General features: G+C 41.6%; 1 protein-coding gene across 3 annotated transcripts in view; it reads right to left on the minus strand.

The window, feature by feature from the left end:
- ATXN1 (ataxin 1) overlaps positions 1 to 23,969 on the minus strand; it is a 284,235-nt gene that overhangs the window by 258,776 nt on the left and 1,490 nt on the right. Inside the window, exon 1 of one of the 3 annotated variants that reach the window (XM_066579393.1) lies at positions 23,215 to 23,268. The exons of the other annotated variants lie outside the window; for them this stretch is intronic. The gene's annotated coding sequence lies outside the window, so the exon portion shown is untranslated. Of the gene's footprint in view, positions 1 to 23,214; positions 23,269 to 23,969 lie in introns of those variants that run through there. 3 annotated transcript variants of the gene reach the window in all.

A 23,969-nucleotide genomic window follows, 5' to 3' on the forward strand; every position in this document is an offset into this window, starting at 1 on the left:
TTGAAAAGCTGATAAGTAAAAGAGCAATATGGAGTGTTATGTGCTATATGCCAAAGTTCTCTCCTACCCAAGATGATCACAGTCATTATATCAAGTTGCCGATGCTCCTGCTCTGCTGCAATATTGCCAATACTGCTCGACATATAATCTGATAATCATTAATGGTCATCACTTTGCATTCCCTTTCTTTTTGGTCACAGCAAATTGTTAACTAAACCACTCGGAATCTAGATCACTGGTCTGCTAATTATTTCCACTCACCAACATATCTAAGTGATGCGGCTCCTCTGTCCCCCAGCAATCATCTATTATTTCTGAGGGAAGCCATAGTAGAAAAGGAGCATTATTTGCCGTCCTTTGAACATCCCCTCCATTCTGTCCTTACCCTCTATAATAGTAGGTGTTGCTCTATGTTTCGCTAAAAGACTCCAATACAAGTAGAGTGTTTCATTTCCTTGTAGCTGTTTTACAACAATTATGGATTGTATGTAGCAGGAGGGATTATGCTAGCAACAGTGTAATAGATTAGCAAAAGCAGATAATGTAGTTCCTTAATAAATCAGCATAAATACACATGTGGGAGTCAAAGCTCCCGGGCCCCAGTGGGAAAACCAGACTGCAAAAAAGTCTTTTGACAGATAAACATCTTGACCTCCCATTTTCCTTGTTATATAGAATAATAGTAAGATGCTTCATTCTTGCAGAATCTTTATCAGTTACAGTATAACTTTTTTCAATGACATATGCAACTTTTTGATACTGTATGTTTTTGGTTTTTTTTGCCTGAAGTTCAGTTTACATTTTACCTTGGGCAAAAAAAGAATGTATGCCTTAACCCCTTCCAATTCACTGTCTGACGTCTGAAGACATTATGATTTAAGGCTGATGTTGGAAGACGTCCGTCAGGGTTCTCTTACTGTATATCGCCAGCCTCTCTGCTGTTGGAGCCTATCCAATGTGTCACCTCATGCAGTACTGGCTTTAGCCAGCATATAGCGCCGTTGTATAAGGGCAATAAAAGAGTAACCCCCTAGGAAAACCAGGATGCAAATTGGATTGGAAAGGGTTAAAAAAGTATTCTAGTAAAAAGATGTTAACTAGCTGATCGAGAAGGGTCTGACTGCTGGGACCTACACCATCCTGAGAAAGAAGGGTTGCATTTGCCCCACTTCCGGTTGCTTCTGCATCACAACTCTGACTGAAGTGGTGACTTTGAATGGAGGGCTGGTCATTCATGCGTGCAACCTCTCCATTGATTTTAACGGGGCTGACCAAAATAGCTGAGTGCTATGGCTCAGCTATGTTTGTTTGGTATATAGGCCTCCCCATAACACTTGCCTTTCGCTGCATGCCGAGCTCACCACTGCTCCAGTCTTTTATTATATTGGTTGTTTACCCAAATGACCACTGCAGCCAATGGGAGGTCCACAGAGACCTCATGAGTGATGCCTCATAAACCTGCCGCAGGGCTCCTGCATTGGAAGGACTGGTTTATGAGAATTCACCAGACCTTTTGGCCAAGTTACATTACTCATCAGATGGGGGTGCAGAGGTAGCAGTATCTCTGGGCTTGTTTGATTGAGGGGGCAGAGAGTCCTCTGTCACACAATGGAGAGATTTAAAAGAACTAGTGTCTCGGCGCAGCGGTTCAGTAGAAATCAAATTCCGGGAATGATTAGGTTCAACTTCCCTTCTAGTTCAGTTGGATTACATACAGTTCGGGACCTGATGAACGTGAAGTCCCAACTTCTGCGGAAGAATGCAGGGATATCGGTGGAGGGTGCAGCAGTCAGGGCAGGGGAAGACGTCACCTATTTTCTATTCTGCATCTCTGTCCCATAAGGCTCTAGTCACATCTACATTAGGCCTGCAGTCATGTTTCCATTACTCTGCTCCGGTTTTGCAGCAGAATAAACTGAATAAAAGCGGAAATACGCAGATTCATTTTTCCTCCATTGAAGCCAATGGGGCTTTTACAAAAGTAAAGCAAATGGAAAGCTTCCATTTTTCAAACAGAGCAAACAGTGCTGCAGGATGTGCTCTCTGTTCCGTTTAAAAAAAAATGGAAACCTAACAGATTGGAAGCCAACGGAAGCTTTCCTTTTTTTTTTTGTTAACCCCATTGAAATGAATGGTGAAAAAAATCAAATGTGTTCTTTTCCATTTTAATTCCGATTTTTTTTTCCCCCCTGCAAAAACGGAGCAGAGAAACTGGATTATGCCTGAAGCCCTAACACAGATGTCAACTGAGCCTAAGAAGACACCAGTATTGTAAATGGCATATTGTAATTGGGGGCTGTAACAAATATTGCATTTGGGCCCAGGAATTTCATCTTCCAACCCTGGCATATACCAACCAACCAAGTCTAAGTTTTCTTTTTTCCAACATGCTTGACCCCTGAGATGCTACGGACAACATCACTACTTTGGTAACTTGCAATACTTTCGCTAATTCTTTTCCATCGCATCAAAGCAAGCTCCTTTTTGTATGCCGGTCTCGAGATGCTCCTAGGAGAAAATGCCATTTAAATGAAAGACCAAATAGGGACTAAATAGAAAAATAAACTCCCATTTCCAGCTGGCATAAAAATGAAAAGCTCTCAGAATGCCAGGCAGCGGATGATTTGTTAAAAATAAGCCATAATAGAAAAGTGATCACGTATCTGTTGGAGATGAATCAGTTTTATGGCGATATGATCTTCAATCTTGTGTTTTAAGATCTTGAATGAAATGCATTTACCAACAAGATCTGGATAGTAATTACTGATATTATGAAATCCATGATTTACAGCACAATGGAAGGCCGTTGCTGGAGAAGACGGCCTAAAGATAAAACACACCTGAATAGCTGATGAATGCTGTCTATTACCATGGCAGCCGGATGATTGATCAGAGAGAACATCAGCGCTCTGCAAAGCATTTGCTGCTAACATGAATTTCTATAGGATAAGCAGGAAAGAGGGCGAGAAGCAAAAGACCACTCTACGAGTTCCTGGAAGCCCCTTCAGGGCTCTGTGCAGAATATTAAACCCACATGTCAGAAACTTTCTTCTCATCTTGCAAGAAGAAGAGGCGAGCCTTATTAATGTTACAAGTTAGCACCAGATCTCACCTCGCCGTTGAGTCATATCTTTTCCCTTTCATTCATAAAATGTTCGCTGTAGCACTTAATGAAAAAGATTACTTCTGAGAAAAGGATTAAATAAAAGGATTTGCCATTAAATATAAGTGCATGTTCACAGGACCTGTGTGGCCGTACATGGAGTCCTAATGAGTCTGTATTATGGAGCTGTACAATCTCCATGTGGCATAGCATTTAGTTTGAGAGGAAGTAAAACCCGTGGGCCAGGGGCGCCACACTTCTAGTTGATAAATGATCGAGCAAAGGAATTACCCGGTTCTTCTTTATTGTTATTAACTAGAGATGAGCGAACACCAAAATGTTCGGGTGTTCGTTATTCGGAACGAACTTCCCGTGATGCTCGAGGGTTCGTTTCGAACAACGAACCCCATTGAAGTCAATGGGCGACCAGAACATTTTTGTATTTCGCCGATGCTCGCTAAGGTTTTCATGTGTGAAAATCTGGGCAATTCAGGAAAGTGATGGGAATGACACAGTGACGGATAGGGCAGGCGAGGGGCTACATGTTGGGCTGCATCTCAAGTTCACAGGTCCCACTATTAAGCCACAATAGCGGCAAGAGTGCCCCCCCCCCCCCCCCCCCACTGTCAGCATAAAGATCGTCCTCCTCTGGCCATAGCGAGCCGCGGGAGGGGCAGATTTCAATACTCGGGTGACACCTTATCTCCCCAGCCACTCACAGCAGGGGGGTGGTATAGGGCTTAAACGTTGCAGGGGGAAGTTGTAATGCCTTCCCTGTCTTTATATTGGCCAAAAAAAAGCGCTAACGTCTCAGGGAAGAAAGTTAAATTAACCAGAACACCGCATGGTGTTCGTTACGAATAACGAACATCCCGAACACCCTAATATTCGCACGAATATCAAGCTCGGACGAACGCGTTCGCTCATCTCTATTATTAACGCGTTTCGGGGACCCCTTCATCAGAAACGTTTCAACCCCTTCTTCCAACGCTTTAGGAATATTTTTAAATAATAATAAATAAGAAGTGGGTAATTCCCTTGATTGATCATGTATCGACTAAGCTTTTTGTGCCTCCAGCCCATGGGTTTTACTTCCTTTCCATTTAAATCACGGTGCCCAGCTGATACGGTTGGTGAAAAGTAGGCAGGCAGCACCTTCTTTTCTTTTTTTTTCATGTATGGCAAAGAAAAAAGCCAGCAGAAGTTGCTCTCTTATATGTGCTATAGTATGGCTCCTTATAGCACTGTGATATTAAGATACTCTCCTCCAGAAGCACTCCCCATCCAATGGTGGATGCTACAATTTTTCTATTCGGGGATTCTATACAATTTCATATGGGGATATAGAAAGGTAAAGTTTCGATTCATAGATTTCTATTGGTGCTGTACTGCAGCCTGTTACAACTTGGAACTTGTATTGACCCATAATACAGTTGTGTGCAGGCCTTATTGTTTGCTTGTTTTTGGGATGCACCACTTAAGAATGATAATAACATTGCATTCTAGTTTTTCGCATTTTGAGCTCTGATCTTGGGCACTGCTTATGTTGGATGTATTCAACCCCTTGCTGCTTTTCCTGCTTTGTTGCATTACAATCGGGTATTTAAATGGATTTTTGTCTAAATATTCAGCCATTTTACTGCAATTACAGATTGCACAATTCTAGGGGTATGTCTTTCTTAGCTTCTGACATCTAGACACAGGGATTGTTGCCCAGTCTTCCAGGCAAAACTGCTCTAGCTCCTTCAGGTTAGATGGGTTGTGTTGTGTTGGTGTACAGCAGTCTTCAAGTCATACCACAGATTCTCAAGTGGATTGAAGTCTGGGCTTTGACCAGACCATTCCAAGACATTTAACTTTTTCGCCTTAGACCCCTTAGTCCCCTTCTAGTACAGCTTTAGCAGTATGTTAGGGTCAATGTCCTGCTGGAAAGTGAACCTTCGTCCCACTTGCAAATCTCTGGCTGGTTTTCCTCAAGAATTGCCGTATATTTAGTGCCATCTGTTGTTCCTTCCATCTTGACCAGCTTTCAAGTCCTAACAATAAAATGCATCCTCACAGCCTGACCCTGCCACCAGTGTGCTTCACTGTGAGAAAAGTGTACTTGGAGTGATGTGTGATTGTCCTCAGTGAGAGAAACCACGTAATCTTGTAGATAGGATACCTTTTAATGGCTAACAAAAATACATGATGTTACAGCAAGCTTTCGGGTTCTTAGCAGCCCTTCGTCAGGCAAAAATGAAACTGGTTAGAATGGGGCACAAATATAACATACAAATGCAGAGAGGACACCCCTCTTGAGCTAAATAAATGTTCGCACACAGAAATTTGAGACTGTTTCGCACTCAAGACTTAAAATCACGCCAGACAATCTGAGCAAAGTTGCGATGGAGTGATGGAAATGTTGGGTTTGCGTCACACGTCAAAAAGTTCAGTTTTAGGCCGGCTGCACACGGCCGTGACGGGCTCCGCCGCGAAATTCCGCCGGCGGAGCCCGTCACGGCGCCCCCCAGGACACCCCATACTTACCTGCGGATCCGGCGTCCTCGCTACCTCATGACGCTTCCCCGCCCACCTCCGCCTCGTCACATGACATGCCCACCGCGTCACATGACGTGGCCGGCCGCGTCATATGACGCAGCGGCGGTGGGCGGGGAAGCGTTTTCACGCTATATTCCGCTGTGCTACAGCGGAAGATAGCGTGAACGGACGGCTTCCATTGACTGCAATGGAAGCCATCCGCGCGTACACCCACGGCAAATAGAGCATGCCGTGGGTGAGGACAGGTGAATTCATGCTGCGGAATTCCACGGTGGAGTTCCGCACCATGAGCCCTAAGCTATTAGGTTCAATAGAACCTAATAGCTGCGGGCAACGCAGCGGATTTCTGCCGCGAATTACGCAGCGGAAATCCGTTCGTGGGAAGGAGCCCTTAGTCTTAGCTGACCAGAGAACCTTCTTGTATGAGTTTGGAGAGTTTGTTACACGCTGTTTGGCAAACACCAAACATGTTTCCATGTTTCTCATTCACCAGTGGCTTATCTTCTGTCTACTCTTCCATAAAGCCCCACTTTATGATGTGTATAGCTTATAGTGGTCCCACGGATCTTTGTGGCTCTTTGGAGTTCCTTCAGAGTTATCATTGGTGCCTTCGTTGAATCTTTGATTCATCCCCTTCTTGCCTGATCTGTGAGTTTTGGTGGTCGGCCTTCTCTTCTCAGGTTTGTAGTTGTTTCCATTTTATTATGATAGATTTAATTATGCTTAGTGGGATATACAAAGTTTTGGATTTTTTTTGTAACCCAACTCTGATCTATACTTTTCCCCAACTTTGCCTCTGACCTGTTTGGAGAGCTCGTTGGTCTTCATTTTGCTCCTTTGTTGGTGTTACAGACTCAGGGGACATTCAGAAGAGGCGTATTTATACTGACATCATGTGACGAATTATGTGGTACTTGGATTGTACAAAGGGGGGCCTTATTCAACAGTCTTTACACAATCACGGAAAACCTTTTTAATACAACTACATGTTTTTGTTATTTCAAACACCTTGGATGCCAAGTGGACATTTTGTGTATTTTTTGTTATTAACAAATACTATACATCCAATTTAATAACTACTGTATATGCTACATATAAAAATATATGGGATGATCAGGGGGCATTGAGCAGGGGGTTGGACCAGATGACACCGGAGGTCCCTTCTAACTCTACCAGTCTATGATATACTCTAATTCCCCCCGCTCAACCAAACCTACCTCTGCTTGCCAGGATGCGGGTGCCCGAAGGACAACACAGCCTGACAGAGACAAATAAACCACACCACCCACTAACAATAACCTAAAGTCAGTAGGACTGCTTCCAAAATGTTGTCTGGGGTTCCCATATCTGATTGAGGGCTAGGTCAGATGAGCATGGTTTACACGCTGCTAAGCAACGTGTAAACCCCGCTGCTGACATGCAGGGAATTCTATGCATGAACAGGCTGCCCCTAGCTCCGCAGAGCAACCTGTTCACATGTCCATGGTGAAGGCAACCTGCTTCCACAGCTCCCATAGGAGACTATGGTAAGCACACTGGACAGCACACACCACGAAGCTGACAGGCGAGTTGGTACTCGCTGTCTGTTCTTTTTTAGAAGCGCAGATTCTGCGCTTCTAAAAAGGGTCCATGTGAGCACTTCCATAGCAACCCATTGGTTGCTATAGCAGCATGGTTTTACACGCTGCTGTAGCAGCGTGCAAACCACGCTCGTCTGACCGAGTCGTAAATATGTTTAAACCAAGATATTTCCTTTTTATGCAGAGCTAATCATCTTCAATCTATTTACTTCCTTTTTTCCAAAACTGAACATTCAGGGAAATAGCCATCATCAGCCTTCTGGTAACAGCTAACCAAGGGACAAAAACTGTTTATATACAGCTTCTAAAATTATTGCACGTTTCTTTAAGGCACTCCGATCCCCCAATATACAGATAGGAGTTATATCTGCAAAATCCAGTGCATATACAGCACAATGAAAAGTTTTAAGCAGATGTGGAAAAATGCAGCAAAGTAAGAATAATTTCAAAAATAGAAGTCTTAATAGTTTTTTAGTCAATTAACAAAACGCAAAGTGACTGAACAAAAGAGAAATCTAAATCAAATCAATATTTGGTGTGACCGCCATTTGTCTCTACAACAGCATCAATTTTTTGAGGTACACTTGCACACCGTTTTTGAAAAAAACTCGGATGGGCGGCTTTTTCAAGAACTAATCACAGATCTGCTATGGATGTCAGCTTGCTCAAATCCTTCTGTCTCTTCATGTACTCCAAGACAGACTGGATGATGTTGAGATCAGGGCTTTGTGGGGGCTATATCATCACTTCCAAGACCCCCCGTTCTTTACACTGATGATAGTTCTTGGCTTTATGTTTGGCGTCTTTGACCCGCTGCAGAATAAGTTTGGAGTCTATGAGACGCCTTCTATTTTTGAAAATAAAATCATACTTTGCAGCACTTTTCCACACCTGCCTAAAACGTTTACACAGTACTGTATATCCCCTATTATCTGCAAGACCTTTTGCCGAAACGTATGTAATTTTGAACATATGAGAGATGTCCACATCTTCCAACTTGCATGATTTGAATGAGGATCTAGTCTTTAAATATGTCAATCTCCTAGGAGTAGAGTATGGTCTGTGATTAATAACAAATGTGACACCTTATGGGATACATGTTTCAGATATCTAGAATCCTAGAATGGTAGAGTTGGAAGGGACCTCCAGGGTCATCGGGTCCAATCCCCTGCTCAGTGCAGGATCACTAAATCATCCCAGACAGATGCAATAATGTGAACATTACTCCAAAATTGACAATCTTTTTTCCCCATGTTTTACAGCCCGCCTTCTGCATAATTTCTCCATACCTGCTTATTTCTAGAGTAGGTTATTTGCTTTTCTCAATACAAAACACCCCAATAGGTGGATTTTGGATGCTAAATTTTTTTAAAATATGGACTGGACCTGATGGTCTGGGAACATCTACATACTCTTTCGTAATGGAATCTCGTGTTAAAATTTGAACTTTTACAATGTGAAGCATAAGGACATAAAGCTGGCTATGGGCATCAGAGCTTTGACAATGGATCCTGTCGATAATATCATGTCTATAACCAGACTGCTTCCCATTGTCATTTTTGGGCATGTCAATAAGGGAGGTAGGATAGCTGTTACTGTTCCTATGCCTATGGACAGATTAAGAACAATAGAGTGATTGTATGTTTATTGTAAGAACACTGCCACATGGCCTTTAACCCATTAAGGACCAAGCACTGTAAATTTATGGCACTAGGTCTTTGGGCTTTAATCCTGGCTGAAAGTAAAATTACTACATGGCCAGTGACAGCCAAGGACCCGGAGGAGAATGCAGAAGCAGTTTTTTTAAACACTTCTGCCTTCTCTCTTGCAGGCTACATAGTGTCCAATGAGCGCTATGTAGTGAATGGAGAAAGCGGAAGTGTCACTTCCATTATTCGACCTGGGGATCATGTGACCGCAGGATGCACTCTGCCACAGTAGAGTTGCAGGGTCCTAGCAGACCCAGATCAGCTCTTAGTGACTACTGTCACACTAGGGAATACTTCCCCCGTAACTGGGACACCTATGGATGCTCCAGCTACAGTGTAAAAATGTAAAATATAAAAAAAAAAGGCAATGTGAATGACCCCCAGAGGTTTTATATGATGTCATGTGGGGCTGGGATGTTTTTTTTAGCTTTGTACCGCTAAAAATTTTTTTTTAAAATTCAGTCAAAAAAGATATTTTTAAAAAAAATCGCCCTATATGTCACAGAAAAAATGCAGCAAAAATAATTTTGTCAGCTGTAGAAAAAAAACAGCCGTAAAACCACCACATGGGTAAAATCCCTAAAAAGTGTTTGGTTCTTCAGGACTGAAACACTCTGGTCCTGGAGAGGTTAAAAGAAGAAATGTGAAAATCATGAAATAGATAATAACAATTATGTCTTGTCAGTCCTTTTTCAAACAAACACAATACACGGATGTCAACACGTCGGCCATACCTCCAGCCAATGCTGTGTGTTTTATCGTGACATGAGCCGTAGATTGCTATGTAGGAATTTGTATTCTGATGCTTACAGCTTGTATATGATGAAAGCCTTTTCACTACAAGCCTGCTTTAAATTCTGAAGGTCTTTGTTGTAAATCGAAAGATAATATTAATTCAAAATGATGTTTCATTGAAATGTCTTGATACAAAGGAATAATAATATAGAAAACAGAAGCATTACGTCTCCACGAAGATTACAAACAGCAGTCAACGACTGCGGGAAAAGCACTATAATGCCCATCACTGGCGTAACTATAAGGGATGCGGTTTGCACCCAGGCCCAGGAGCCCTAGGGGTCCATAAGGCCTCTCTTCTCCATATAGGAAGCCCAGTACTATGAATAAAGCATCATAGTTGGGGGTCCTGTTACAGGTTTTGCATTGGGGCCCAGAAGCTTCAAGGTACACCTCTGCATTAAGAGGGCTAAGAGAAGTTGGGGGGCTCCAAGATAAACTTTTGCACCTGGGCCCATGAGCCTTTAGCTATGCCCCTGATGCCCATCAGACTGCTGCTCAGATCAACGTGCACTGAACGTATGAAGTTACAATTGTCATCTAAACCTACCTTTTAGGGCCCCTTCACACAGCCGGATTTACACACGTAATACGCAGAGAATAGAACCCATTGATTTCAATGGGTTCATTCTCATCACTCAGAAAAGAACGTAGCATGCTCTATTTTTGTGTGCATTTGCACACCAAAGTTGCATTGAAGTCTATGGAAGGTGCGCAAATAAAAAAAAAGAGCACATCTGGACCTCATTAGGCTAAATAGCCTTTTAAACCACAGAAGGGAGGTGTCGCATGCACATGTGAACTGGCCCTGCATGCGCAAAAAGTACAGTACTATGCGACGATACGCGCATAAATCTACCTCATCCAACCTTGTTCACTAAGCAAATACGTTGCGCTGAGGTGAGCATTTTTATGGATACGCTCGTGTGTAGTCGTCCTTAGGTCGGCTGCGCATGGATGTATTTGCGCATGAAATATGGAGTAAATAGAAACCATTTTTTTTTAATGGGTTAATTCACATTTCTGTATTTTGCGTGTGCCATGCAAAAAAAGATAGGACATGCTCTATCTTTCTGCGCATTTGCGCACCAAAGGTCCTAAAAGAAGTCAATGGGGGTGCGCAAATGTGTGCGGAATAGGCAATGAGAGGTTTGAAACACTGCACGATTCCACTGGAAAAAGAACACATCTGGAACTAATTAGCCATTGCAATGTATGCGTTCGTTTACCTGCACAACTGAACATGCCCTGTTCAAATGAAAATTAAAAATATGGTGATATGCACACAAAAAAAGCCTCGTTCACAGTGAAAAAAGTTGCACCAAGTCATGTGTGTGATTGCGCTTACGCCCGTGTAAAGTCGGCATTAAAGGAGAGAGATTTGGCTTAAGTTCTCCGGGTAAAATGTATACTGTAATAAGAATATCAGTAACTGTGATAGGAGTTTATGTCCCCCTTTCCCCCGTGAATACATTCACGTATTATCATCATACAGGAAGTCCTGGTGACTTAGTGAACCTCTTGAGAGACCAGACGAACAAGTAATTCCCAGAGGGTCATTATGAGATCATGTGACCCAACTGAAGAGAATTTTCAGATAGAAAGACATAGCTAAACAAGACAGATATACCGGGGACTAGTTAGACAAAAAATATTTACCAGACTGTCTCTTTAAATGATTGCGTGGCACTCTGAGAATAGTTACATGAGTAGGAACCAGCTGCTTGTGATCATATTGAAGAAGGACCCGGCACTCAGAAAGTGATGATCAAATAGATGAAAGATGTGACATTTTGGATTAATCACAGAACTTCCTCAAACCATCGAAATAGCATAAAAATGGTACTTTCTAAGTAATGCGTGGGAAAGTCTGTCCATAAGTGTTCAATTTTCCCACAGCACCACCACAGGAAATGTGAAGTATTACAAGGTACCAGATCCCATTAATGGATTGTCTCTAGTCAGGACTGGTATTGTTTCTAAAGGAGAACTCTTAGAAGGTGAGTGAGGAGACTTATAAGGCCATGCATGCTCCTCTGAGAAATATATGCAAATAAGGAAGATGGAACAATACCTCTGCAGCTCCACCTATTGGAATATCTCTGTAATGCAGAACAGGACAAGTCCTCCAGAGTCAGAGATGTTCTTTAAAAGCACTTTTCACTCTGGTTGAGAGATGAGGAACCTGAAGAAGAGACTCTCTCTATTAACTCAGAATTCCCTAATAGAGAATATGAAAAAAAGGTTTCTAAATGGGACAACCCCTTTAAAGGCCCCTGTTCTCCTAACTGTGGGGTTACTGCATAATTTGCAGTGAGGAGGAGACTGCATTCACTTTCAGTGGGACTGCCGTTCCCAAGATTGGCGGGGGGTCAAATATATCAATTCAAAGGGAACTTATAATTTCCCTACAGCACTATAAACTAAGTTATCGTGTTGTTAGGAGAGGTAACAGGGAACCGGGTGATGTAGTTTCTATACTTACCCACTCCCTGGTTCCTGCAGTGTCCCCCTCTGAGGATCAGTGGACACCGCAGGAACCAGGGAGCAGGTAAGTATAACAACATCACCCGCCTTCCTGTTACCTTCCCTAAAAGCAAGACAACTTAGTTTATGGTGCTTTAGGCAGTTGACAGGTCCCCTTTTAATTTGCATTTTCTATTTCTTTCTACTCTTCCCTTGCAGAGCTGCCGCTGGTATTGTTGTCAGTGAGAGCGATTCATCTTTGGCGCTTATCAAACATATCTATTCCAGATATGGCAGCTATCAAAGGCATCTACATATGTGTATAGCTGTAAATGCACAGAAGAAGCAGATTTCCTTTGGGCGAAATACCATTGTGTTATCATATATGCTAAATAGGTAAATGATTGGATATACAACTTAAATTGGTATATAAATATGTAACTACATCATATGATTACGTTATGGTTGTCTTTACATCTGGATGTATTTTATGTATTATTTTCCTTATTAGCACCATCATATTCGACAACTTTATCATACCGGTTAGCATGGGCGTAACTAAAGGCTCAGGGGCCCTGATGCAAAACGTGAGTTGGGGCCCCCCCTCTATTTGTATCTGTACCCGTACCCATACCTAAACCATGCTGCACAGAGACATAACTTGAAGCTTCCGGGCCCCAATGCAAAACCTGTAACAGGGCCCCCAACTATAATGCTTTATTCATAGTACTGGGCTCCCTATATGGAGAAGAGAGGCTTTATGGGCCCCCTAAGGCTCCTGGGCCCGGGTGCAACCGCATCCCCTGCATCCTCTATAGTTACACCCCTGCCGGTTAGAGATCTGTGCTATCATGATGCCAAGTTAAAAATTCCAATTTATCCTTCACTACTAAGAATAATCCTGATGGATATATAAAGTGTACAGTATTGATCAATAATGTAGCAGACACATCTCTGCCCTAATAAAACTATACAGGAGTTCATCAGAGTTCTCAGTACTTTGGAGGGATTCATCAACTCCACTGCAAATGATCTCAGTATTTCTATTGTAGGTCTAGCAGTTTACCCAACAGAACTGCTCTTTCCTCTGTAATGCGAGACCCGAAGTTACAGAAATGCAATAAACACAAGATTTTCTAAAGTCTCAAGAAATGAAACAAGCCCAACAAGCGTAAGTCCCAGCACACATTCTATAAACGCTCTCCGGGCCCATAGGACTAAGAATATCAATTTATTTCCGCACTGCTAAAATAAAAAAAATAAACTAGGCCTCATCACGGTTTTTCTGTTTCTTGTTATTTTACATGTACAGAGCCGGTAGTATCTTTCTGTCTGTACAGAATGTAGATATCTATCAGGATGATGCAATATGCTTCCAAAACTTTCATATGAGTGAACTGGAGGTGGAATCTGGAGGAGCTAGATGGGAAAATATGAGTGTAAAACAACTGCGGCCAATATACGCTGCTTGACGATTATTAAATCAATGGGTTCTATTAACTGTGTATTGCACATGCAAATATGGTCATATGAATCCGGCCTTAGGCCTCATTCACACGAGCGTGATTATGTGCATAGACACGTGCGCACAAAACCACGCATCTATTTAGAACTATTGGCTCCCTATGATGTGTTCATATGTCCGTGTTTTACAGGCGTGCAAATGCGTGTGCCTGCAAAACATAGGACATGCGTGCACACATAGGTCCGTGCTGCGCGTCTATATCCCCCGCGGGGAGTCACCTTGTCACTGAACACTGTAACAGAACTGTCACAGTGTTCAGTGACGAGGGGACTCCCTGTGGGGAGTAAAGAATCCCTTGCCATAGCTGTAACAGCTGTGGCAGAGGATCGCGATGTTCTCCCAGTGCTTTCAATGGGGCCACCGTTGCTGCCGGCAGCCCTATTGACAGCAATGGGTTGCCGGTACCCCTGCAGTGATTTTCGGGGAAGGGCTTTAAATATAAGCCCTTCCCTGAAAATCATCCCTATCTTGTGTAAATAATAAAATATATATATATATATACAACACCACTCCATCCCTCCATACATAGCGGACGACGGCTGTTTCTTACAGCTGACATCCAGCTGCAACAGCTTCGATCAACCGCGCCTGATCAAAGCTGTTAACCCTTTAAATGCCGCTTTCAATTCTGAGATTGCAGGGAGCCGTACAAGTGTCATGGCAGCCGGAGGCCTTCTGAAAGACCCCAGGGCTGTCATGCCGTGGGGTGGCTTGATAGGCTGCCTGCCTGATCACAATATGATGTAATGCTATGACATTACATCATACTGCATGAGCGATCAAAGCATTGCAAGTTGTTGTCCCCTCTGGGAATTAAGAAAAAAAGTTTTAAAAAAAAGTAATAAAAGTAAAAAAAATCCCTTCTGCCATATTTATAATAAAAGAATAAAAGTAATAAAACAAAAATACATATTTGATATCACTGCGTCCGTAAAAGTCCGATCTATCAAAGTAATGCATTATTTACCCTACAAGAAGAGAAAAAAAAGTATGCCAGAAATGCGCTTTTTTTGGTCACCCTGTCTCCAAGAAAAAATGCAATAAAAAGCGATCAAAAAGTCGTATGTATTCTAAAATGGTACCAACGGAAATTACAGGACATCCCGCAAAAAATGAGCCCTCACGCAACTGTGTCGACAGAAAAATAAAAATGCTATTGTGCACAAAAGATGGTGGCAGAAATAAACATAAAAAAATTAAATATCTTTGAAAAAAAATACAAGTAGTATAACGAAAAAAAAATGACATAAGTTTGGTATTGTAGCAATCGTACTGATCCATAGAATTAAGTTATCAGGTCATTATTGTTGTAGTTTGTGCGCCGTAGAAACAAGACGCACCAAAACATGGCGGAATTTCATTTTTTTCCATTTCTCTACACTTGGAATTTTATAAAAGTTTTTCAGTACATTATATGGTACATTAAATAGCACCAATGAAAAATACGACTCGTCCTGCAAAAAACAAGCCCTCATACAGCGACGTCGATGGATAAATAAAGGAGTTCCGATTTTTTTTAAAAGGGGAGGAAAAAACGAAAGTGGAAAAATGAAAAAAGCTCCGTCACTAAGGGGTTAAGCAAAAATAATTATAAAAATTATTTTAAAATAATCAGAAAAATAAAATTTTCATACATTTTTTAAAGATTGAACTTTATATCACATAGATAAAGCAGAGTTATTCTAACATTGCATTCCATAGTCAGGAGTAGACAAACTATACTTGCACCCTACAAAAGGGCCTGGTAGAAAAGGGGCTACTTGCCAACTTAAAAGCAAAATAAGAGACTCCATAAAGTCTATTAGATGGCATGGAAAGACTGTGCTAATAATTTCTATGACTCACAATCACTGGTGCATTGGCACACTGATGAGAGATTGTCTGTACACCTTGGTGGCAAGCACCTCACCCTGGTCAATTTCCCAAAAAGCTCCTACTCTGTCCCTGCTCTGTGTGACCACCACTGCCACAGTGATATCTGCACAGAGTTTGCCTGTTCCAACTCCAAAGCAAAACCCCAAAACAAATAGGTTACTTGGCTTCCTGTGAAATCACCCCTAGGGTATGTACGTATGGGGGCAAGGACTTGTGAGTGGACACATTTTCTGCGCAGAGTCCTGTAAATGCTGCGGGTATATGAGTAATAAATACACTAAGACAGGGGTGGCAAAACATTTTTACAGAGGGCCACATCAGCCTTATGGTTGCCTCCAAAGGGCCGATTGTAATTGTAAGACTGTTTAGTAATAGTTACCCCCCATAGTGGCTACAGAAGTAAATGACCCCTATAGTGACCCCAGTAATAATAGTGATCCCCACAGTGAACCCAGTAATAATAGTGACCTCTATAGTAACTCCAGTAACAATACTGATCCCAGGGTCCACCATAGTGACCCCCGTAATAATATTGGCCCTCATGGCAGCCCCAGTAGTAATAGTGTCCCCCGAAGTTATAAGTGACCCCATAGGGCCCTAGTAGTAATACGTTATCCCCATAGTGGCCATTATAGTAGTCCCAGTAGAAATATTAACCCGCAAAGTGACCCCAGTAGTAATGAGGACCCCTGTAGTGGCGCTAGTAGTAATAAGTAGTATTCCTAAGAGTAGTGACCCCCATAGTAGTCCTAGTAGTAAGTGTCCCCTATATTGGTTGCTCCAGTAGCAATAGTCACTCCCATAGTAGTCCCAGTAGTAATAGCAACCCCCCTATTGGCCTTGGGGAAGGCAGCATCCCTACAGGTTTCCCACTGACCCAGCCTACAGGTCCGGTCTGGCGGCAGCAGCGCAGAGTCTGTGACCACTGACCTCTCCCCTCAGCGTCTGCGCTGCGTACAGGATGGGGGAGAGGTCAGCCGTTGAGTGGAGTGCCTGTTAGGCCGTTGCACAGCCGGCCACATAAAATGAAGTGGTGCACCAGATTCGGCCTGTGAGCCTGATGTTTGACATGGGTACACTAAGAGATGGAAAACTAGCAATGCAAGAAGACAGCATGATACTGCATATATAAACGAGACTCTGAAATTACATTTTGCTTGCCGTCTCTCATCACACATTATAAAACAACCAATAAAAAGTGAGGACAGTATAAAAGTTCTGCGCGACATTTATTACAAATTAATAAACTTGTTTATGGCATTTTCCATATTTTTCTTTGTAGGTATGCCAAACACTCAGGTCTCCAGCTGTTGTGCCTGCCCCTGGAGCTAGCTGCGGGGTGTGCGGGGACCCTGACTAGAAGGGACCACTGCAAGGTGTTACTTTTTCCCATATTTTTATCGAAAAGGTCTGATAAATCCCGTATAATCAGGCTTTAATTGTTCTATTGTCCCCCCGCAGCGAATGGTAATATAAATAGATCTGACTTCCAATTTCTCTTGCGTTACTGTTTAGTTTAGTTATGTAACCGTCTCCTGCTTGTTTATGTTGCCAGCTAAAATCTTTCCTGTAAGGGTCGGCAATATTTACCAATGTTCTTCTTTAATACTTGCATGTCTTATATAGGCCCTTCACAGATATAGACGAAATTAAAATAGATACCTTTTATTAATAACTTGTTTAAAATTAGGGCCACATAAATCATATAACAAACACTAACATACGTGGACTGACAACATGGATCGTGCTGTGTGACTCAGTGACCGGATGGAGTAAGGGTCTTAGTTCCCCTTAGGTATCCAGTCAGGTTAACCCCTATTGACAGAATTAGGGGACTGGGTCACTGGTTTATAGCGGTATGTCACAATAAGAAGGTTCCCAATCTAGCGTGGCTGGTTCACAGCTGGAAACCCCTTGACCGTTATTATCGCTATTTTCAATAAGGATCATATGGTTGATCAAAAGATCTATGTTACACCATACTAGATACGTCGTCACTTGTGGTACGTATATTTTGACGTTAATAATGGGGGAATTAAACCCCTCAGTGGATGATCACTCAGATATTAATATAGGTGTTCCAACGTCAGTAACTGGGTAGTCACTCAGTGCTCACTCAAGCATTCTTTTCATGTCTTGAGATAATTCCTCAGCAAGTAGGTGACTACTCAGGTGGCTTGCAGTGTTTCGGCACTTGTAAACGTATTACTTCAAAGTTGTGTATTGATTTCACACAGTGAGTGACTGCTCAAGTATTTAGTGTACGTATTACGAATGGTCACTATAGTGGTCACTTAGACGTACATCAGTTTGGAGCAACGGAATAATTACTCCAGGAGTGCGTGATCACTTCCGTGGCCATTCGTTTGTTTTGTTACAGAATTAATTTACTTAAGGGATAGGACATTAGCTCAACGCGTTTCTCCGTCCCTGTCTGGGGCGGTTCTTCAGGAGCAGGGCCGAAAATTGCCCTAAATTCTATGTGATAATCCCTATGAATCCTATTTTAGTGAATAAGACCCTTGTTGGTAGTCCTTGTTTTTGTAGAAGGAAATAAGACAAAGGTTCTCCTCCTAATAATTCCCTAGGCTCAAAAACTAAATATGAAGGGTCGCTTTGCTTGATGAAGATAGCAAGCGGACCGATGAAAGCCTACAGGTATATTAATAGCGACTTTACTAATTGCAGTGAGACCGGTTGTATTGTATGATTCTCACGGCAAGTAGAAAAAAGTCGCAAAACTCGACTCCCCGTTCTCAGAAGGAATCTCAAGGGACGATTCCCTCAAAGACACGATTTGAGTCGTGCCTCAAAAAATAGTAAAGGGCTAGTCCCATAGACCTGTAATTTCAAGTCTATAGGTACTGGATCGGTGCCCAATTACAGCCTGTGGCCTGTAAGAAGTAGTCTAATAGGGTTGGATCAATCATCCAATGCGCCAAAAATAGATAAGTAGTGCTGCCCCGAATGCCGGACAGGACTGCGTAGCCCTACTAGTAAGGGGAGTCAAGCTGCAAGAGGAAGAGAGGAGAGATATAGTGCCTGCGGCTCTATATCTCTCCTCTCTTCCTCTTGCAGCTTGACTCCCCTTACTAGTAGGGCTACGCAGTCCTGTCCGGCATTCGGGGCAGCACTACTTATCTATTTTTGGCGCATTGGATGATTGATCCAACCCTATTAGACTACTTCTTACAGGCCACAGGCTGTAATTGGGCACCGATCCAGTACCTATAGACTTGAAATTACAGGTCTATGGGACTAGCCCTTTACTATTTTTTGAGGCACGACTCAAATCGTGTCTTTGAGGGAATCGTCCCTTGAGATTCCTTCTGAGAACGGGGAGTCGAGTTTTGCGACTTTTTTCTACTTGCCGTGAGAATCATACAATACAACCGGTCTCACTGCAATTAGTAAAGTCGCTATTAATATACCTGTAGGCTTTCATCGGTCCGCTTGCTATCTTCATCAAGCAAAGCGACCCTTCATATTTAGTTTTTGAGCCTAGGGAATTATTAGGAGGAGAACCTTTGTCTTATTTCCTTCTACAAAAACAAGGACTACCAACAAGGGTCTTATTCACTAAAATAGGATTCATAGGGATTATCACATAGAATTTAGGGCAATTTTCGGCCCTGCTCCTGAAGAACCGCCCCAGACAGGGACGGAGAAACGCGTTGAGCTAATGTCCTATCCCTTAAGTAAATTAATTCTGTAACAAAACAAACGAATGGCCACGGAAGTGATCACGCACTCCTGGAGTAATTATTCCGTTGCTCCAAACTGATGTACGTCTAAGTGACCACTATAGTGACCATTCGTAATACGTACACTAAATACTTGAGCAGTCACTCACTGTGTGAAATCAATACACAACTTTGAAGTAATACGTTTACAAGTGCCGAAACACTGCAAGCCACCTGAGTAGTCACCTACTTGCTGAGGAATTATCTCAAGACATGAAAAGAATGCTTGAGTGAGCACTGAGTGACTACCCAGTTACTGACGTTGGAACACCTATATTAATATCTGAGTGATCATCCACTGAGGGGTTTAATTCCCCCATTATTAACGTCAAAATATACGTACCACAAGTGACGACGTATCTAGTATGGTGTAACATAGATCTTTTGATCAACCATATGATCCTTATTGAAAATAGCGATAATAACGGTCAAGGGGTTTCCAGCTGTGAACCAGCCACGCTAGATTGGGAACCTTCTTATTGTGACATACCGCTATAAACCAGTGACCCAGTCCCCTAATTCTGTCAATAGGGGTTAACCTGACTGGATACCTAAGGGGAACTAAGACCCTTACTCCATCCGGTCACTGAGTCACACAGCACGATCCATGTTGTCAGTCCACGTATGTTAGTGTTTGTTATATGATTTATGTGGCCCTAATTTTAAACAAGTTATTAATAAAAGGTATCTATTTTAATTTCGTCTATATCTGTGAAGGGCATTTCTAAGGCTATATAGATTCGGAATACCACTGTGATTTTCATGTCTTATATAGGATATTATTAGTGTACAATGTCTTCTTACTGAAAAGAAGGTGTCCATGTCACCGGACGTACTCTACCAAAAAGTGTTGGCAGTTTCGAAGTGGCCAGTTGTCTCATTTTCAGTGCATAGACATGGGGGAGCTGTCATTTTCCTAATAGATAAAAGCCATATTGTATCCATCGGAGCAATGGTATAAAGCTCCTACATTCTCATTGGTAGGCCCAGAAATGGGTCCGGTCCACCAAAGATTTAATGTTTATGGCAAAAGTGTCAAAGTGACATCACTTGCCATTACCTCTTAAGGGGAAATATAATTTTTTCCCCCCACCTCCTAATAAGTGTCATGCCATGTTCAGGATTCTGTAGACCTTCAGCGGTTAATGCAAATAAACAACATGTGGAATAATAAATGCGCTGTGGATTTTAAAATCCATAGCATGTTAAGTTCTGCCACAGATTCCGCAAGGGAAAGGTGCTGATTAATCCAATGATTTACAACTTTTTGTAAGTATATACAAGTACATACATACACATACACACACATATATATATATATAGATAGATAGAAATATAGAGATATAGATATCTATATATATATATATATAGACATATATATCTATCTATATGTATATATATATATATATATATATATATATATATATATATATATATATATATATGTTAGTTTTTGCTCATGTGCTTATATTATGGCTAGGCAATTAATTAATTTTTTTTTGATTAATCACCCTTTCAAGTTAGTATGACACTGGATTTGCCCAGAAATCAATATAAGTCCCACCTCCATACCAGAAGAGCATTGGCTGCCACTCCTGTCATAGAGCATGGGCTTCTTAATCTGCAGGAGGTGAGTGATGGGAACACTAATTACTGTTGGGAATACTCTGCCAGCATTATAGGAAGTGACAATGAGCAAACATAGCCAAGTGCAAGGACTTGACAAACTCCACCAGTTCCACTGGAATGTACGGAGCAGCAATGATCATGCTTGACCTCTACACCATTCATTCAGCAGGGGTACACAGGACCCACTTTCTCATTATTGGTGGGGGTCCCAGTGATTGTTGGACCTTCACCATACACTTATCCCGTATACTGTGAGTGTATATATATATATATAAAATTATTTTTTGCTGCTAAAAAATAACCTTAATGCCTTTGTTCTTCCACCTAGGAGCCCAATAGACCTACGTAAAATATATATTGAGAAAATACTTGATTGAATTGTGTGTTGCTATTTTTTTGGAAATTTAGAAAAATATTGAAATTAAAATAAAAAATTGTTCATATGGTAAAAAAAATTGAGATTTTATTGTTAGGCCGTATGACTCAGCCCTACTATGTATATACCTGTACATGGAAAATGCATTTTATATAGTTATCAGGTGTGCTGATGACATTGGTATGCCCATGTCCAAGCCTAGAAAGCTAGTAAATACAGTATAAACTGCACAATCTAGATTTCCTTTCTGCATTCACAGCTCCTCCTTGCTATTAAATCCGTGGCAATAATTTGGAATTTTTTTTCGACATGTAATAATATTTATCCACCTAAATACATTTTATTACTGCTATTTCATCATTTACATCTGACATTCCAACTTCTGATCCTACTGTGTACTGTGCATTGTTCTACAGTCACCAGGTAGAGTGATGAAACCCTAGGGTATCAGGTATTGTGTACAGCCGCCAACATTTTTCGATCAAACCAATTCTAATCTAACAGTAGAATAAAGAAAAAAAAATTGAAAAATATTTTTTTCTGTATCTTATATAATGTTATGTCTTTTTTTTTTTGCTACTTTTATGCAAATATTCAGCTTAGGTATGATCATGTGAAACAACTTGTTTATTAGATGTATACTCACACAATACATTTATGGGGCAGCAAGAAATACAACAGGATTGTGCAAGACAAGCCCATTAATAATAGATTTTAGTAAAACTTTGTATCGAATTGTAGCTTTTTTTCTTCAACCTAAAAGAATGTATCTTATTGTCTGTTTATTATAATGTTAGTGTTTCTTATTTGCATAAACGTTCGCTAAAGTCTTCCTGCACAACAGGGCTGTGTGTAATATTACGACATTGGGAGTAATATTGAAGTTTACTTTCAGTTCCATGAAAGAATCGCCATAACACATTGTGATCATAATGGGACAAGCTAAATGAACTTGGTAGTCCTGCTTCATTTTCTGTAATGTATCTTTGATGAGTTCTAGGAACTAGGCCTTCGGGTCGTCTACGGCCGATTACTTGAGTTGTTTTCAACTTGTAAATGGAGTTTAAAACAAAGGCTTTTATTATCACGGCGTATAAAGTCCTGTTGCCTACAGATACTTTTTATCACATGAATCACTTCATTAACAGATACAACTCCGTAACATATCTCAGTGAATGTACAGACGTATTTCATTTGCTGCATCCCCTTGTGGGAAATACTGAGAAGCATTGGAGAAATAGGAAGGGATTTCTAGAATAATGCACTAGCAATCATTCTAAAAGGCCTCGATAGACTAGATGTGCAAGTCGTCCCTAAGCTCTAGGCCTTAGTATGTAGTGTCCATTTATCGGGGCACCTGGAACAGTAGAGTTAACTGTTGATTGAGACACACCGAAAGAGGTCACTGGGCAGGACTGACAGATTTTCTCAGCTTGCATCGAATCGCGGCGGACCCCGGTCTCATTTCTAGGAACAGGTTCATACGTATGTGAACTCCTATTTCTTTGTAGAAGGATTTGGGCCCACTCCACGGAAAAAGCCTGTTTCCTGGGAAACCGTGGAAACCCCCCATAGTGCTAGCAATGACACTGTGATATGAACAAGGTTTAGCAGCTTCCAAGGCAGTTCTAGTTCTACTGTCTGTACTGCTCGCTCAAGGAGATGATTAGACTATACATCAGAAAAGAAGCTATAGATATGCTTAGATCGGGGTCAGTTCCTCGCACCAAAAACATTTCACATTGTGCAAACACATAGAAGGAAATTACTTTTTGAAACATTAGACTGCACATTGACGGATACATTGAATGACGTAGATCACGGGTGGAATATTTAACCCATTGCAACCAGAGACATGAAAATTGAAATTACCTTGAAAGTAGCCTACATTTAAAAACACTTGTATTTTTTTTTTTTTTTTGCACAAGCCTTTAGTCCATGGTTGGCACAAACCTTTAGGGCTTCAGAATGGGCTTGACAACTTCATCCACACTCTTGTGTCATGCAATCTGCTCATTCTCTTTACACGTCTGTCCTTGCTAAGCCAGGCAGCATTTCCCCTAGCTGAGCTTTCCCCGAGGCCCTGTCTCCTTTCACACACACCGCATCCTCCTCCCAGCTACGCCTGACTCACTGTACTCACCCACTGGGAGGAGGGAGCTTTACACTACACTACACACAGCTCTTTCACTATGCTTACTCACTGAGCTTCACGTACATACTATACAGACAGTTGTAAGAGCAGACCAATAAGAAGACCATCGTTCTTCACTCACACCTGAGCTCCTGCATATAAACCTGTACTTTAGGGGGATGAGGGGGCTCGCCTGCTCTAGAGTCACCCCTACTTGCTTTGTCAATACTCTACAATTATGGTATTTCAAAAAGTCTGCAGTCACATATACTATGCATCACTGTTTAGAAATTCCATAGCATGTTACAATGTTTCCTATTCTTCATTCTACATGTTTATGGTTCTGTAATTACAAGCACATCGTGCCTTTATAAATACTGAATTGTATCATCACATTTATCCCTCCACCTCTTGTTTTTAACCCCTAAATTCCATTTTATTATAAACGCATACAGTCATGTTTATACAGTTGGTACTTTATAAGTTTACTTGC

This window comes from Eleutherodactylus coqui, chromosome 9, assembly GCF_035609145.1.
Source record: "Eleutherodactylus coqui strain aEleCoq1 chromosome 9, aEleCoq1.hap1, whole genome shotgun sequence".
Classification (NCBI taxonomy): domain Eukaryota; kingdom Metazoa; phylum Chordata; class Amphibia; order Anura; family Eleutherodactylidae; genus Eleutherodactylus; species Eleutherodactylus coqui.